This window comes from Rutidosis leptorrhynchoides, chromosome 2 (genome assembly GCF_046630445.1).
Source record: "Rutidosis leptorrhynchoides isolate AG116_Rl617_1_P2 chromosome 2, CSIRO_AGI_Rlap_v1, whole genome shotgun sequence".
In the NCBI taxonomy this organism is placed as follows: domain Eukaryota; kingdom Viridiplantae; phylum Streptophyta; class Magnoliopsida; order Asterales; family Asteraceae; genus Rutidosis; species Rutidosis leptorrhynchoides.
The window spans coordinates 7,569,621-7,590,141 of NC_092334.1; the positions used below are offsets into that span (position 1 = coordinate 7,569,621).

At 33.4% G+C, this 20,521-nt stretch overlaps 1 pseudogene; it reads right to left on the bottom strand.

Moving 5' to 3' along the window:
- Nucleotides 1-9,560: 9,560 nt before the first annotated feature.
- LOC139887576 (uncharacterized) lies at nt 9,561-16,152 on the bottom strand (annotated as a pseudogene).
- Between the last annotated feature and the right edge of the window lie 4,369 nt (nt 16,153-20,521).

Below are 20,521 nucleotides of genomic sequence, written 5' to 3' on the forward strand. Positions count from 1 at the left end.
CATGCTAAGCCTCGATAGGTATTCGGAGTTCCTCACGAGGAAGAGTGACGTGTTGTTGATGTCGACTCGAGATCGTGCATTACGATTGTGAGTTACAATTTCGGAATGTTTTCCGTGAAGATTATGATGATGAGGTGAAAGGAAGTGTAAGACTTCTTATGTAGGTGTTCGTGTTGTACTAATATGCGGTATGAGACCAAATGTGAAGTTTGAGATTTCGGAGTGAGAGAGTGAAGCTGTCATTGCGGGTGCTCTCATAGTGGAAATCTGGGTTGTCGTGAACTCGGATAGTATTATTGGGTCAGTACGAGTTCGTTATCGCGAAGGATACTGTATTTTCCCAGTCGGGAAACGTAATCGTGGAGATCGTCAGTGGACTATTCCACTTAATGAACGATTGTGAGGCGGAAAGTGTCGATTCCGATTATCTCACGTAGAGACACACGGATGTTGTTTGGTTGCGAGAGTGTGTACCACAGTGATGTGACCCGTAGGTTGCATTAGAATGTCGATGCCATCCTTAATGGACGGTCTAGGTAGGAGGATTCACCTGGCGTTGGTGAATATTTTGTGGGTCGTGTGGCGAATTGCGAATTTATTGTGAAAATAATTTGTTGTTGACGGGATTCTAGTACACGAATAGTTTTCATGCTAGTACTAGGGGGCCGTCTTGTGTGATTGTGTTGTAGGGTTTGGAGGAGAAACTATGTGTCGAGTGTTGATGTATTGTTTAGCACGTGGTGTATTATTGTCGTCCTGGATTAATCCAGCGATGGATGGTCGTGTGCAGATCGATTGATGGGAAAGTGGTGTTCCTAAACGGATTATTTTGGGGTACCGAGATTTATTCGTTGAAGGAATAACCCAGTTATGGAGACGGGGGAAGTTGGTTCTTGAAATAGAGAACATACATGATTGACCGGTCGAGTGGTGCGTTTATGAACTGATGAAGTACTGAGTTTTAACGCGGCATGAATCCTTCTCGATTTGGATTAATGCAAGACTTGGTTCACGGCATAGTGGACCTAGTAGATCGCGTTGGGTGATATAGTTATGGATGTAGCATGTTGCGAGTTGTAGCCGAGAGAACTTGAAGGAATATATGGTGTTTTCCGTATTTCCTAAATGGGTATTTTGGACATTGAGCGTATGAGATATAGCTGGTTGCGGTAATGCATGCTAGTGATTATTAGCGTGTGGTGAGATATTCGGGTTAATGAAAATTATATGGACATCGAGTTTGGATGTGTGTCGGAGGACCATATTGTGTGGTTCCGGTGGGTTAAGTGACGGAGATCACGGGGACGTGATCCAGTTTAAGTGGGGGAGAGTTGTAAGATCCTGAATTTTGTGCATCAGAAAATGTTTCTGAAAGTGTCAGTAAATGTGTGCATCAGAAAGCGCCACTAAAAGTCTACATAACACTTATGCATTTTCAGAATTTACATCAGAATCAGGATTAGTCAGAATCAGTCCCTAAACTTCAGAACCTGTTTAGACCTTCGTGCGCGCCGCACACATTCAAGGGAGCGCGCCGCGCACACTGTCAGCGACAGTTTTCTGCCTTTTCTATTTTGAGATAAATGAGGGGCTTTTTGGTCTTTTCACTTGAGGACGGATCTGTAGCCTTATTGGCAGATTTGGATACAATTATGGTTCACTTTCACATCCACAACTCTCTCATCTTCAAACCCTAGAGAGAGGAAGAGTTTTAGAGAGGGAAAGCTCCATTTGGAGAAGAAGGAGGTTGACTCGGGTTAAGGTGCAAGAGTCAAGGTTGTTCACCTCGTTCACGGCTACATTTTGGTAGTGTTGGTAAGCTCTAATTCCGAATTTAATTGTTAAGATTCTTGCTCATGTTTAGGGTTTGAGCTTGATAGGGTTCTAAACCCCATTTCTCATGAGATTGGGGGGTTTTGTTGTATGTGTTGTGTAAGTAAACCCGATTATTGTGAGTTTAGGGTTAGGTGACAAATTCGGAAGTATTTGTCATTGGTTTGGGTGTTAATCACTAGATTGTATGTATGTTGGTGATTAGATGTTCATAAGAACAAGTTTGCTAGTCAAAATGGGTGTTGACTAGGTTTGGTGTCTAAATGAGTTTTGAGTCAAGCTTTGGCAAATAAAGTATGTAAATACTTAATTTAGATGTTAATTGGTGTTTTGGAAATATAATCACTAGTCGTTAGTGATTTTGGGCGTTTTGTGACTTTGGTCAAAATGGGTGAATTGAATTGGGTCAAATTAGTAATGACACTAATTTTGATTAATTGGATGATAAGCACTTTTGTTGAATGTTAAATGGCGTTGGAAATGATTACTACCTAAGTAGTAATTTAGTGTTAAGACCTAGGTTGGTTTGAACGGTGTCAAGTATAATTTAGGTTACATTGTACTTGTTTGAATGGGTCGGAATTACCACCCGTAGTGGTAATTGGTGAAGTCCACTTTAGGTATCTAAATGGGCAGATTGTGGAGATAGGTATAAACCCTTGGTTAAGGGCATTGAGCGTCAAATTCTTTTGTAGAGAATGTATGTTGATTGTGTATATCTATATGCGTATTATAGGTAAAGGTTTGCTCGGTGGCGTTTGGAGGCAATTTACATACATGACTTGTGCGGGCTTTCCAAGGTGAGTGGGATATTTATGCATGTATGTATATAGTATTTTATTTGTGTGCTATGGTATGAACCACGGAGCCGGTTGTGTCATAGTATGTACGAGTGTGCTATGATGTGAACCACGGAGCCGGTAGCATCATGGTACGTGTGTTGTAGTGTGAACCACGGAGCCGGTAGCACTATAGCACGAGTGTTGAGGTGTGAACCACGGAGCCAGTATCGCCTCGACAAGAGTATGACCCGAGTTGTGATGTGAACCACGGAGCCGGTAGCATCAAAGTGTGAACCACAGAGCCGGTAGCACTATAAAATGAGATGTGAACCACGGAGCAGGTAGCACTATAAAATGAGGTGTGAACCACGGAGCTGGTAACACCAAAGTGTGAACCACGGAGCCGGTAGCATTATAAAAGAGTATGACTCAAATGCGTAGTGACTTGAACCACGGAAACGGTAGCGTCATAGCATTACGTATGGTGTGAACCACGGAGCCGGTAGCACCATGACGCGTTTATGGTTAACCATATTGTTTGTGTATGCATTGTAGTGTAACATATTATATTTTGGAGTATATGCTATTGTTTATGCTAGTTGCGGTAATGGAGGGTATTAGCTTTATACTTGGAGTTCGTATGCTAATATTATATTGCTAGCATGTTTGCGGTATGTGTGTAGGTGGTTGCAAGTAGGTATATTATATATGCATGTGTATACTTATTGCACTCACTAAGCGTTAGCTTACCCCTCTCGTTGTTTACCTTTTTACAGGTATCGTGATTGTAAGGCTATCTAGTCGTTAGACTAGATGTGTAGGAGCGCTTGGGCTCGATGTAGTAGCTTTCGGAGATTTGGACGCGGATTGGGGATTTGGTAGTCCCCGGAATTATGCTCTTGGTATCGGGTTGGGTTATAGAGTCCTAACTCGTCTAAATGTATATTGGGTTGAAACTTGTATTTTTTACGTAAATGGTAATTTGGGCCGATGTGGGCCCGGTGTCGTAAAACTTGTTTTATTATGAAAATGTGTTAGTTTTACTTACTATAATGTGTTGTGAAAGTCGTTTCGTCTAAAAATGTCGGGAAGCGGGAAATCTTTAAACCAAAAATGGAAATTTCGGACAGAGGCTACTGGGCTCTGTGCGTGCCGCGCACAGAGTGGGTTGCGCGCAGCGCACCCTACCTGTTGTAAAAAAAAAAATTGTTGCGTATTCGATTGGATAACGGGTTGAGTCGTTACACATCTGATCTTAGATATTCCAAGATATCATCGTATCTTTCATTATAAATATCCTCCATATTTCTGAAGATATTTTTATAACTATTCTACCTGAAATTATTTATCTCTTCACGCTATCTGTGTTATATCATAAAAGAAAATGTTTTAGTTTCTAAATTATGAAGAAAAAAAAATTCGAATTTAAAATATGAATGTTTTTGAAGAAGTGTTGGGAACTGAAGCATGAGTTAGTATAATATAATGATACTTGATCAACGTGATTATATTACAGTAAGTCATGCTGAGTTTCTAATGAAACGTGATGATTCACAGACCATAACGTCATCATGTGCCATGTTACACGACTCTTACATTCTACTAAATCTCTAAACAAATCAAGAACATATTTTCTTGATAATTCTATCTTTTCCAGTGACTTTTGATAATTTGTCGAATGTTTCGGAAATTTGAATTGAAGTATAAAAGATGGGAGTTGTGGAAATAATGGGACGGAAGAAGTTCATTTATAGTGAAATATCTGACAGAGCAATCGAAACAGATTATTGCATTTAATCAAAGAAGATTCTAATTTCCTGAATTACCGGAGAGCCAAATATTATTACGAAGATTTCCTCTAAATCTCTTAAATTCCGGAAATCAACCGTGACTACGTCACCGGTTAAGACGAACTTGCATTTACTCATTTCACTCTTTTATGATAGCTTCACTCGTACTCTTCGAGTAATCGAATTATCTTATCCATATTACTCAACAGTAATAAAACTCTATTTATCAGCTCATATGCGTCATGAAAACATACTTATTGTCAGCCATGACCATCACAATCAAATTTCGGGACGAAATTTCTTTAACGGGTAGGTACTGTGACGACCCGGAAATTTCCGAGCAAATTTAAACCAAATCTTAATATGATTTCGACACGATAAGCAAAGATTGTAATGTTGAGTCTAAAAAATTTTTGAACTGTTTTCACAAATTCAATCACCCTTTGACTATTCACGACGATTCACCAACAATTGTTTGAAAATAAATATAGTTACATAAATAAATGTAAGTATGTATATAATAATAATTGAAAATAATAAAATATAATTTAAACATTGAAAGTAAATATGTAAATTAAGATATCGAATAATTAAGCGTAATGAATCTATATATAAATATGTATGATTTCTATTTATGTATATTGTAATATATATATAAAATTTATAAATAATAAAAATTCAAGTTATCATATAATATATAATTATTAAATAGTACATAATTAATAATATATAATACAAGTTTGAATATAACTGTTACTACCTCCGTCCCACCAGAAGTGTCCACTTTGACTTTTGACAGTCTTTATTTGTCAACTTTGACTATAAATATTTATGTCCGTGTTATATAATATTTGATGAAAATTATATGAATGGATTGAGTTTTAATTGTGTTTTCATTGATATAACTTTCATCAAGTATTATATAATACCAACAAAAATATCTAAAGTCAAAGTTGAATAAGGAAGACTGGAAAAAGTCAAAGTGAACACTTCTGATGGGACGAAGGGAGTATATGATTACTTTCATTATTATTATTATTATTATTAGTAATAGTATTGATATTTGTATTACAAACATTATTATTTCTAATATTATATATATATATATATATATATATATATATATATATATATATATGAAATTAAATAAATATAACTTGTTATATCTTTCATGTTACTTGTATTATTATTATTATATATTATTATTACCTTGAACATTAAAAATCATTATTTTTATCATTAATAATATGATCCTTTTCATTTTTATAATTACTATTATAATTTATCATCATTATTATAAATTCTACTATTATTATTGGTATTATTCTGATTAATAACATTAGTATTATGTCTAATATTATAATTATCTGTATTTTCATTAATCCTAATAATATTAATAATATTATTATTATTTACTAATTATTATTAATATTTATTAATATTTATATTTATTATAAATAAAAATTTGTTTGGAGAATCAAATTTGTTATCAATCACAATCGGTCTTTTTTTTTATCTTCTGTTCACGATTTTGTATTCTGTCTGATGATATTCGATTTCCATTCCATTACACAGCAAATTTATTAGCAGTCATAATCAACTTTTAATTTTTTTGATTTATTCTATTTATTTTGTTTCTTCCTGTGAATCAGTCGACACAAGTGGTTATAAATCAAGAGAGTGTCATTTATTAATCACACAATCATTCCATTATTCATCTTCAATATCAATTATCAATATTCATTGCTGCAATTCGAAAAATTAAATAAACATTTCAAGAAAATGGCTCGGTCTCTCTATTCTTGTATATTTTTACCAAAAACTTGATTTCGAATCAAATTCAAAAATGTAAAAATACAGTTGTGTTAGGAGTCCTTCAAACAAACTTTCTGAAAAATCCCAACTTCTAATTCTTTATATCGAGTTCGAATTTACGAGTCAAACTTAAATTTTCAAAAAGTCAAATATCGTGTTCATCATGAAATTCATAATCGTGTTGATGTTTTTGGATAAATTGATGATTGATAAAGATTCTAGGAGTGGATTAAAAACTATTTCATGTTGTGAGTTTGGTCTAAAACAATCGCGAAATCAAACTTTAATTTTTTTCTCATTAACGTCGAACAGCAAGCAGGAGCACTCGGTGAAATTTTTTTTATTCTGTTGATTTAAGTCGACTAGAGGATCTTTTCAGTTCAATTTACAAATCCTAAAATCATATAAGAAATTAGTTATAAGTTAGATTTGATCCCTGGTTGATTTGCAAATTGATGAAGAAGATGAACACCAAGAATTAGGAGTTAAAAGTAATTGGTTTGGAGTTTAATCGGAAAAGCTGAAATGGTGGAGTGGTCTTGGGTGTTTGCGGGTTAGCTAGAGGTCGCGGGTTCGAGCCCGGTTCGAGACAATTTGTTTTTAAAGAGGACTTTTGAGGTAGTTTTTAAGTTCAAAAATCTTTATTATTATTATTATTATTGTTATTGTTATTATTGTTATAATTATTAGCAATTGTATTATCATTAATTTGATTATTATCATTATTAGTAGTATTATAGTAATTATTAGTATTATTAATTAACACTTATTATTATTAGTATGATTATTACTACTAAATATTATTATATTTGTTACTAGTATTGTTATTATTAGATATTATTATTATTACAAGTAATATAATTATTATTATTAGTAATGCTAAAATAAGTATTAAGTACCATTCATTATTTTTTTATGGCTACTTCTTTGAGGTAGTATCACTCTTACCATTATTATTATTATTATTATTATTCTTATCATTAACATGACTTTTATTAAAATAATTATTATTAACATTATTTATCCAAATAGATATTAGATACATAAAAATATATTTGATACATAATATAATTACATAAAATTTCAGAATAAACCTATTAACATTAATTATATAAATATTACACATAACAAACTACTGATTTTTACTAATTACTTATATACATACATTAATATAGCTATATGTATGAATATTAATTATTTTACAAAATAAACATATACAACATATAATTAAAAATATAATATAAGTAAGGTATATATGTGTGTGTGTGTGTGTGTGTGTGTGTGTATATATATATATATATATGTATATATATATGTATGTATATATATATATGTATATATATATATATATATATATATATTATGTATATATATATATATATATATATATATATATATATATATATATATATATATATATATATATATATATATATATATATATATCTTAATTGGAATTGGATATGTGTATTATAAAATACTTAATAAATAAATACTATATAATTAGTAGATGAAATTATGTGATTATAGGTTTTAATATATATTACTGATATAGGTTCGTGAATCCAAGGCCAACCCTGCATCGTTCAGTTCAGTCGTATGAATATTTTTACTACAAAATATCGTATTGTGAGTTCATTTGCTCCCTTTTTACTCATTACATTTTTGGACTATGAATTCATGCATAGTTTTAATAACTGTTTTACAATATTTATATGCGTGAGTTCATTTGATTCCCTTTAACTCTTTACATTTTTGGGACTGAGAATACATGCGCTGTTTTTATAATTGTTTTATTAAATGCTTTTGAGATATATTTTTGAACTGAGAATACATGAACTGCTTTTATAAATGTTTGACGAAATAGACACAAGTACTAAAAACTACATTCTATGATAGAATTATTTGGACTCAGTGGTTCAATTTCTATAAAGAGAGCATTAACTACCCTCGGTGAGAAATTTTTGCATTGCACTATGCATTAGCTACCGTTGGTGAGATTGATTAGCATTAGCTACCCTCGGTGAGAAATTTTTGCATTGCACGATGCATTAGCTACCGTTGGTGAGATTGATTAGCATTAGCTACCCTCGGTGAGAAATTTTTGCATTGCACGATGCATTAGCTACCGGTGGTGAGATTGTTTTGCACTTTCCGTATTCCCATCCGGTGTTCTTCATATGAATGATTTTTACAGCAGTGAGCAGACATGCACAGATTGTTTTCGAAATATGTATATCTTGTGATCTATTATATTATTAGAAATGATTGATTATGATAAACTAATGAACTCACCAACCTTTTGGTTGACACTTTTAAGCATGTTTATTCTCAGGTATTAAAGAAATCTTCCGCTGTGCATTTGCTCATTTAGAGATAATACTTGGAGTCATTCATGACATATTTCAAAAGACGTTGCATTCGAGTCGTTTAGTTCATCAAGAATATTATTAAGTCATTTATAGTTGGATATATTATGAAATAGTATGCATGTCGTCAACTTTCGATGTGATGAAAGTTTGTCTTTTAAAAACGAATGCAATGTTTGTAAAATGTATCATTTAGAGTTCAAATACCTCGCAATATAACCATATGTTATTGTATTCGTCCTTATGGATTAGGACGGGTCTTTACAGGGTTTAGGGTTTGGTGTTTTGAGTTTATTCCATAAACCAAAAACACCAAACCCTAAACCCTAAACTCTAAATCGGGCTAAATTTTACTTCACAAAACATGAAGAAAAAAAACATTCACATTCTTCACGAACAATATTATCTTGAATGTTATTTTTGTCGATCGTTTTCCCGCCTAAATAATAACATTCATCACGAAGTGTCTTTTCTAAATGTTCATATTTTCGTGTGATCTTGATGCCGGAAAAAAAAATCCAAAAAAAATGAAGAAAAAAAATTGCTTCCCCCCGCTTGGTTACTTCCCCATTGATCATGCCCATATATATATATATATATATATATATATATATATATATATATATATATATATATATATATATATATATATATATATATATATATATATATATTGTACATTCCATATGTTAGCAATATAATAATCTTCTATAAACATACATTTTAAAGAAACTGGTATGAACTGGAATGTGGTGTAAAGTATTTCAAAGTACAAATATGTTCAACATAAACCATAATCATTCCATACATGTCCATCCATCAACCATAAACATTCCAATATTACATACATGTTCAAAATACAAATACTTTAAACTGTTAAAGTTTAAACATAAACATTCAAAAGGACATAATATTTCAACCATAAACATAAACATACATGTTCAAAAGACTATAAATATTTAGTAATTTAGTCACTCATCCCAATCTTCATTCTCATCATTTTGTTCAATGATTTGATCCCCATACGACTCATATTCAACATCTTCAGCATCTATTTCCATCTCTTCATCTTCTGACTCAAAATCGTCCTCCAAAAATTCTCTTCTAACGCATCTTTGTGGTTTTAAAACATCAACCACATCATCATCTATAAACCATTCTTGAGCCTCACTTGTATCATGTAACGACCCAACTTCGTTTTACCAAAACACGACAAATTTTTTTTTATATATATACAGTACATCTTGAAGGCATCCTAGTTTGGGACGGTGTCCAGTATTGAAGGGCTGGACGGCGTCCAAGGTATTGGGACGACGTCCACTTGTTCTATCTTTGACTGTGACAGAAAATCCCAACCCACGTTATACTGGACGGCGTCCAGCCAAATCTGGACGGCGTCCAGAATACCTGATCAGTCCCAAAACTAATAAAACTTCATTAACCACTTCAAATCAACACCAAAATGATTTATAGTCATCGCCCCATGTTTAAATGCGTCCAATACTAAAAATAGAAGTGTTTACACAACAAAACGGGCACAACGACCCTCGGGACTCCAACGGCCCGTTTAATACATCAATGTGGCAATTTTGACCCAAAAGAATTTAACTACCAAACGTTTAACGAGCATAGTGTTTGGGATTAAACTACCCCGCACTTGGGCCAAAATCCAAAAGCGTCCACTATCATACAAAAGTGGGAGATCTCTAATCCAAACGTATACGCTTGCCTTTATCCACGCCGGAGCCTAAAAAGGTAAACAACGAGAGGGTAAGCAAAACGCTTAGTGAATGCAATAATTATACACATAGATATATAACCTACTTACTTGCAATCAATTACACAATTACCGCATAAACGCTAGCAATCTAATTAGCATATCATCACAAAGTATAACGTTAAATCTCCAATACCACAAGCTAGCACAAACAATAGCATATATAACCCGAACAATATAATATGCTACACTACAACACATAACCATGGTTAACCAATCGTACAAGGGAATGGTGCTCGCGAAAGACCATCGGTGTTCACAACCATTAGAGTACTTAACACGTCGTACACTAACCCCACGGGTGGCATCTTAACACGTCGATACTTCACCCCCGGGTGGTGTCTTAACACGTCGACACTTCACCCGTCATACTTCCCGGAGTGGTGTCTTAAAACGTCGACACTTCACTCGTCACGTGAAACGTGGTGTCTTAACACGTCGACACTTCACATTTCAGTATTTCACGCTACACAAATAAATACATTATATACGTACACACATAATTATTCCACTCACCTTAACGCCTTCGGCGAATGATAAACCAAGCTCGCAACCTTCAATGTAACGTACCTATTACATTATGCACATAATCAATCATACAATCAAGTTGGTCAACCAACTCACTCACCATCCTAATGTCATTTTGACTCGTAGCGCAAATGCGACCCATTTCCACCATTAACCCCAACACTAGGTCGAGGTTACGCCAAAACCCTAACATCAATCGATTATTGTCTTAATACACTTATTAACACAAGGTTAGTGCATTTTCATACACATTAGGCAACTTAGGTCACCCAAGACTCATTTGACCCATTTCAAGGTCAACACACATTTGGGTCATCCACAAACCCAAATAACACTCATTCACTTAACAACAAAGTGTGCTAATGGTTAACTAACCATTTAAGACTCATAAACACAAATTATCATCCCAAAACCCTAGGTTAGTCATTATTAGGTTCTCATGACACAATCTTACCCAAAACACCCCAAATCACCAACAAATGGGTTTTATGTTAACCACTAACCCAAACCCTAACCTTCAAACAAATCAAAGTAAAGAAAATCAAGATTAGGACATACCACTACAATCAAAACGTAGCTACTAACGAGGTGAACAACTTTAACACTCGCGCTTTGACCCGAATCAAGCTTCTTCCTCCTTGATTTGAGCTCTCTCTCTCTCTAATATGAGTTCCTCTCTCTAAAAATGGTTGAGAGTGTTTGTGTAGGTGAAAGATAAGATCCAAATGAGATTGGATTAGATTTTGTGGCCTCAACATGTCCAACATGTGAAAATACCAAAATACCCCTTTAAATATAACAAAATCCAACAGCTGGCCCGTCAGGCCATTTGGACGGCGTCCAAAAAGCCTGGACGGCGTCAAGATGAACTGGAAACAGAAACAGGGTCCTACATATCATCTTACATATCATCCGTTAAAAGAGCTTCATGACCTCTCTCCTTTCATTTTTTGTTTTTCAAAATCAGATTTGCAATGAATTGAACAAAAACAAGATTGTTCTAACTTTGAGGCTTCTAACCGATTTCTTTTTTTGGTATGAATCTACAATATCAAAGATAACCAAGTAACCAACAAAAATATTTAATTTAAATGATTACCCAACATTTAACAAATTACAAAATAAATAACCGAAGACTAACCGCTTCAAAGGTGCTCCAATTGCGTTCACATCCGGATGAACTTGTTGTTAGAGAAAGGATCCTAATAGCAATCTTTCTCAAACGAGGTGTTGAGTTACCAAAACGTGTCCACCAATTTGCTACAAGTTAAAACAAAATACAAGTAACTTGGGTCCCATTTGCTTATTCCGTACCAAGTTTTGTTATCCATCACCATTGTATAGATTTCATTCCCTTTTTTTGTCTTGGATAAATAACATTTGTCCCATTCACTACCACAAAACATTTTCCTTAATTCATCCTTCTTATCGATTAAGCTTTGTAAAGTAAGGAACGCGGAAGCAAATCGTGTAACTCTCAGTCTCACAATTTCCATCTTATTTGTGTAACGCCTCATCAAAGCCAAGGTTTTGTAGTGTGCATAAATAAACTTCGTTATCCTTTTTGCTATTTCAATTGTTGATTTATACGGGTGTGACTCACCAGTGCCTTCAAAAAAAACAAACAATAAAAAAGGTCGTCAATATGGAAGCATAATGGCAGCAGCTGCCTTCAACGGGCAGTAGCTTGCCTTCAATGGCAGCAGCAGCTTATTATTACCTTCAATTGATAGTAAAATAGCATAGGAAAAGATTTATATAAAATAGCATAAGCATAAGGTTATTATTACCTTCGAGCATTAGATCAACCGTATGTGCGCCACATGATGTCCAAAAAATTGATGGTCTTTTTTCTTTTAAAAGCTTTGCTGCTCCCATATTATTCGGGGCATTGTCGGTCACAACTTGTACAACTTCTTCGGGACCAATTTCTACAATACATTTCTCAACATACTCGAATATGTATCGGCTAGTGTGGGCTTCATCTGAACATTCTTTCGAAGTCAAGAAAACGGTGCCCGACTTTGAGTTCACGCACATATTCATGATACTCCTCTTTCTATCCGTCCATGCATCCGTCATTATAGAGCATCCCGTCATCTTCCACTCATCTTGGTTTTTTTTCAACAAGTCCTTGGTTCTTTCAACCTTCTTTCTTTAAATATGTTTCTCCCAACTCATATCTACTTGGAGTTGGAGGATTACTTCCAAATCCACCAAAGGCCTCCGCCATGGATCTAAAACTATCATTATCGATAGCATTAAATGGAATTGCGCATTGGTAAACCCACCTACATGCATACTCCTTTAGAAGGATAACTTGTTCTTTTCTCATAAGGTTGTCAAGTTTAGCTTGTTTACCCTTTCCCTTATCCGGCACATTTTCGGTAGAAGTGAATCTATCCATAGGACCAAACAAACGCGACTTCATTTCTCCAAATATGACTTCCATTTCATCACGGTCAATGGTGTCATTCCTATTAATCCTCACTTCATCTCTTAAAGCTTTTTCATCATCTACTTTACTTTTCTTTTTGGATTTGATTTTATCAAGAGCATTTCTCATCTTTAGTTGATCTTCTTTTGTGGCTTTAGAACATGGAGCAATATTTCCCCTAATACCCGCTATGTGGTGTTTCAATCTGTTGATACCTGCACGCTTAATATTGCCACATAATTTACATTGCACCCTATCCCTATTATTTGGATCCAACAATCTTCCATACTCCCAACCAATATCTTCTTGTTTTCTTTTAGTTTCAGTGGATGGATTTGATTTTGCCATTTACCCCTCCTGTCAATCAATTTTCACAGCAAACAACAAATATTATGTCTAATATTATGTCCAACAACAACTTTACAAAGACCCTAGTCCAAACAGATAATATAACAATTATAATTCAAACATATAACTCATATCATATAAAGACCTACAAGCAAGCTCCATAACATACAACTTTCAACCAAACTTATTAATACATAAAGACCTACAATAACATCTCTACAAATACCTATGGAAGATTTAATTATATACGGAGTACTAATCAAGAAAAAATTGAAAAATTACGCTAATTATCTAACATGCAACTACAAAAAGATCTAACAAACACAAAACAACATTTTGAACCAAAAATTTAAAGGATCTAAACTGTCTCAAATAGTGATATAAGAATAAACGTTGTTTCTATGCAATTCTCACAAAATTCCAGTTACATTATTAGATATTCATATACACACATGGTTGTACAATATACTAAAATAAACATAAATTGTAACTTGTAAATGAGAGATAAAGTGAAATTGAGAAGAAATCGTACCTTTGTAAGTGAGAAATAAGATGAAATTGGGAAGAATTGAAGAATCAACTGCTAATCGTTCTTGTTTTTGTGAGAGGTTATGCCTTTGTAAAAGAAACCCTAAGTCGTAGGTGTAGAGAACTGAGAACATATGGCGCCCAAATAAAATTAACCCCAAGTCGTACCACTTATGGCGCCCAAATATAAAATAAAAAAAAAAAAAAAAAAAAAAAAAAAAAACTGGAAAAGTGTACACGTGTTTTGACCGTCGTTTGGTCAATTTCCGTGTTAAAAACGTATCAGGTAGAAACGGAACGGGCTACTAAAAAATCCGTGTACACCCCCGTCTAGATGGCCGTCTATTCCGTTTTTTGCAACAATGGTTTTTTCCCTTCATTATCGAATCTCCCAATATTGAAATACAACCCTCCTTGCTTTATCAACCTTCTAGCATCCCCTTTCCACTTTAATCTCAGTTAAACCTGTAGAAACCAATAAATCAACTAATCGAGCCTAATTTAACTACTACGAGTTGAATCAACTTCTAGCTAACTCTCCGATTCTTTATTTAAAATTGTGCTTACAATCTACTTATTTAAAATTTACAATAGATAAAGGCTCATCATATATATAGCCACCTAACCAACCTAGTATCCCAATGTACTGCATGAAAGTAGGACCAACTCACTGCCCATTTTCTCTATTCCCTAAGGAAATGGTACGGACTAACTCTCCAACTAAACCTTAAAATAGGTCAACAATCAGTTGTAATTCAAACTAACAATAACAATTAATTTAAACAAATAAATCCTAACAAAAAACATATTTACTTACTCCCTCCGTCCCAAAATCTATAGTCAAGTATTTCATTTTGGGATGTCCCTTTGTAATTGTCCACTTCCATAAAGGAAAAAGAATAATGTGATAAAAATCTTTTTTGCCCATACTTTATTCATGTATGACAAAAAGATTGGTAAAAAGTAAGGGGTAAAACTGAAAAGTTAATAAAAAAGTACAAGTGACAGGTACTTTTTCTTAAACTGCGTGTTTTTTGTTTGGGGACAATAGATTTGGGATGGAGAGAGTATTTATTAAGATTACCCAACACAAGAATAGAAAATACAATTTTATGGGGTTAATGATAAACAATTGAAAATGCTCTAACGCTGTACAAACGTATATCACTTTACAGACCTAATTAAGCAACTATGTTCTAAAATCAATTAGTATCAAATATCATTGCTAGAAACCTGCTCATATCTTCATTCACCCTCTATTGTTAATTCAAAAACGCAAATATAATTTCATTTGTTTACACAATTGTTTTACAAATTAAATGTAAAACAATTACGAGTTGAATTAATATGTTCAAAATATATAAATAAAATATAGTATTAATATGTTCAGGTAATTAATATATAAATTATGATCAAAATATAGTATTAATATGTTTTATGCCAATCGTGCAGGTGAGAATGTTTTGGTTGAAACTTCATTACCTGAACGATATTTGCGCCAAGAAGAATGAATTCAATAGCAGTTGTACCACCCTTTTCAACACCTCCAATTCCAGAAAAAGATTAGTCTCCATCTTATTATTCCATTTTCATCATTTAAGTAATGCTCATCACTTTTCTAAGTGCAACAGGATGGACCACTTTCGAAGAATAGAATCCAGGGTCGAATATCTAAGGAACATATAAGTCAACGTGTAAGCTTATGTGTCAAAACGGGCAGGCATGCAATTTAGGAAATGACGTAGGTTCCAGTCAGCCAATGTGGTAACTTTTTGTACAGTTCGAAAAGGGTAGGTCTAGTTGACTCAAAAAATTTAATGTCGAAATTTTCGCTAAACTACAACATATTAAAACGCAAGCCTTAGATGATCATTAAGAATTGTTAGGAATTATGACCCAACAAGACAGGTGATTTAAACCAATCATCAAACCCACAACGACAAACGATAAATAAACGACACGAGATTTAACGTGGTTATATCCCAACTCCAAAACACGGAGAAGGGTTTACTCCACGGGCGCAAACCAGAGATTTTCACTATATTTTTGTGCACACAGATATGGGTTACATATAGGGTCCTATTTATAGGCAAAAACAATTTGTTAGGATCGCATAGCCCAAACAACATGTCCTGCAATATAAGCCCAAGAGTCCATCCTTATTCTAAAACCAATTGGTGATAGAATGACTTCCCCTTTAGACTTATATACATACATTTGTTTTGTCCTTGGACCAATGTGGGACTTTGGTTTGCATCCTTACAAGAATAGAGGTTCAAAAGTGGTCGGGACACATAATATTATCAAGCTTGTTAGGATTCAAGCAACTAAAGGCGCTTGTCGTGAATCCGACGTGCTAGGTAACATGGAACCTTTTTGGCATCAACACCAATTTTCACAAGACTGCAGATTACAATAGTTTGGTTGACCCAAACTCCTAGATATATGCTCCATAATCAGGACAAGAATCTGCCATTCACAAACGCATTAAGCAACATTTTTCCAATTCCATGAGGTGAAAACATATGATAAAATGTACATTGCATGGCTGAATATTAACAGCTAATATCACACCTCGATGCCTCCGAATACATGTACTTTCAGGATTTTTACTAAAAGAGTAAAAGTATACTTTGAGGGACTATATTTGAAGCTTGAAACCAGAAAATTAAAAAAGATAAAAAAAAAAAAAAAAAAAAAAAAAAAAAAAAAAAAAAAAAAAAAAAAAAAACAATGTACAAATTTATTCCACATACAGAATAGATTTTTGTGAAAAATTTAGAGCAACGATGGACGTACCTATATTTTCGATTGTTGATGATATGCAATTACATGTTCTTAGCTCTAGGTTATGCTTCTTGAATACATCAAATTTTGTCAGACCTATAAAATTGCATTTGATAAATATAGATCACAACTTTATGAATTCGAAAACTCTATATAATATATAGACATTTAGATCCCTATTTTACACCAACATTGCTACACAAATATACTTATTAAGTTCAGTATTCCAAAACGATTCAATCAGAATTATGAAAACAGAACTGAAACATACCAGCATAGAAGTTGAAATTTCTCTGTTATGCCCATCAACATGAAGCAATGAACATGATTAAGTTGCGTTTGCAGCTCCCGATAATAAAGCCTTAGGAAATACATTCCAAAATATAATCACACCCAAACCCTGATTAACAACTTATACAATTAGATACATACATACAAATTATAGATACAGAAATAACAATATGTAAACCTGAGTTGCATTAACTGGTAAGTGTTTCGGAAGTGATAATTCAACAAATAGTATCGATCGTATTTAATATATAAGTCAACAGATCATCTCTTCATTGTCTAATCATCAAACATTTTTCCATATGAACCCTAATACACACAACAAAAAACAAAGATTTAATCGAATATATTTATTTCATAATCGTATAATCATCGATGCTTCATCGCTTAAAAGTCAATAGATCTTCCAAACGAACTAATTGAAATAAATCAGATTCAAAGCTGTAAGAATCAATCAATATTACCAATATATCGATTCCACAGTTAACGTTCCTAAAGTTTGATACAAGAAGATAATCGATTACACGAGTAGTTCCACATACAGAATCGGGCAACGGTGAACGTACCTATATTCATGACAAATCAATTAGCAGTCGACGTCTTGGAACATTTTAGGGAAAAAAGTGATGATTGTGGACTTTGTGAGGATGAACAAATCAAGACGGATTTTGTTGTGAGCGTTACACCATTTTTAACGCGCGTCAGAGGGTCCGTCAGACGCGATGGCGACGCCCGTGACACCCCTAGTGGGGCGTTATGGCTGACGCAGGAGGGCCGTCAGTCAACTTTTTCACGGAAAAAAAAATGCGTCAGAGTTTCTGATTGGTCCACATATTTTAATGATTTTAATTTTATTTTTTTTATTTAAATTATTTATATTCTTTTCTATATAAACACATCAAAACCCATCATTTTTAACCCATCAAACTCAATATTTTCTCTCATTTTAACATTTTCATTCAAATATTTTTTTTTGTTTTTGTTTTTTTATTTATTTAAATTATTTATTTTCTTTTATATATAACCATCAAAACCTATCATTTTTAACACATCAAACTCAATTTTTTCTCTCATTTTAACACTTTCATTCAAATGATTTTTATTTTATTTTTTTATTTGAATTATTTATATTCTTTTCTATATAAACCCATCAAAACCTATCATTTTTAACACATCAAACTCAATAATTTATGTAATGGTTAATTTTTTATGTAATGGTTAATTTTTATATATTTTTTAATTATATGTAATATAATTTGTATGCATAATAAAATAAAAAATAAAAAATAAAACTGGTGAGACCTATTTGACACTGGAGGGGCGTCAGGGTTATTTTGGTGTTAGAGGGTGACACTGCCACGTCAGAGGCAGATTGCACTTTTTGGCCAAAAAGTAGACAATCTGCCTGTGACGTCACAGGCAGGGTTATATATGGTCTTAATTGAAAAGGGCAGTACGGTAATAGTGTTTCATGATTAGCTAACTTTGGATTATTTGCTAGGCTAATTTGTTAAATGGATGGCTAAGATTGCATTTTGGAAGTGATCCAATGATCATAAAAAGGGTTTGTTTTTTTAAGGAGGAGAAATAATGCTCCTCTTTTAAAATATAACTAGTCTGGACCGGCCGTGCGTTGCAACGGGAGCTTTCGGCCTGCGTATTAATATTTGACGTAGCGTTATGTATTTAAAGAGGGGAACATGACTCATGTGTTAAGCGTCGTTTTGGATGTCGTTGTGTTAAGCGTTTTTTAAAAAGTATCCGTTTCGAACGTAGTTAGTTTTGTTTTGTTCAATAAATTTTTTCGAGTGTAACGGTGCTGTCGGAAAAATTTAACTCCTGGCGAACAGAAAGATACGGGTTGTCGTTGTGTTTAGCGTTTTTTAAAAAGTGTTCGTTTCGAACGTGGTTAGTTTCGTTTTGTTCATAAAATTATTCCGAGTCTGACTCTGCCGTCGAAAAAATTTAACTAGTGGCGAGCGGGAAGATACGGGTTGTCGTTTTGTTTAGCCTTTTTTTTTAGAAGTGTCCGTTTCGCGTATAGTTAGTCCCGTTGGGTTCATAAGATTTGTTCGAGTTGAACGGTGGTCTCTGAAAAATTTAACTCGCGCCGAGCGAGAAGATAGGGCCCGTTATAAATTCGGGTGGAAATAGTTTCTTTTATTTTAATAAAATTATATATTTACACTTTGTACCCCTGGGAAAGTGTAAACTTGAGAGGCCGTTGTGTAAATAGTCGAAGTTGATGGGCCGTTTGTAATGTGAACATAAACTCAAAACGGCAATCTGATATAACTGAAACTACGACATCTGCCACATCAAAAAGGGAGGAAGGAGAAACGGCCTCATTATCTATGGTCTAATGCTAATATTATCACAAAGTCAAGGAACAATAACATCATTATATGTTTAAATGAAAAAATAAAGAAATATTCACACGTAATTATCAACATATATAAGATTAAAATATTTTTTATTATGCCGGTTAAATGCAATAAAATCTAACCATAAATACGGGCATGTTAACTTTTCTTACTTATCAATGGACATGCGGGTCATAGATAAATCATACCCGCTAAACAACTCTTGAGGATACATGTTAACCTATCTCCCTATTTATTAAAAGAAAAGCAAAAATAAGAAATAATTTTTTAAATTCAACCTTTAAACTAAATCCTATCCATTAAATCAAGATTGTACACTCAAATCCAACCATCCATTTAATACACGGAATTTAATTACTAATGATTTTTAGCCTTCTTTATGCAAAGACATTTATACCCTAAAACTATCTTAATATTACAAATAACAATAATTAACGTTTAACAATTAAATTAAATGACTATAACTTTCGGGCTGTATAGTTAATTCAAAAACATAATTTTCGGCTTTTCATTCTAACCTATTGGATAATGAAATATCAATTGATTGCATTGTTGACCAAATTCCATATTTAAGCTGATTCTCTTAATTATAATACTCCGTTTTAATTTGATTCTCATAATTATAATATTTAACTCGATAACTAATTCAAATATTTAGGATCAATGTGGAAGAAACAACTCTGTGTATAGATCAGTTGTTACAGAAGCTGGTAGTAGTGTTGTTTGTTTCTAGGGTTTCTTTTCTTTTTTTTATGAAATGAAGAAAAAGGTAGAAGGAACGAAAGCAGCAGTCGTTAAAATTTGTGTTACTTTTTGGTGTTTAGCATTCGAATCATTAAATGGGCTGTAATATTG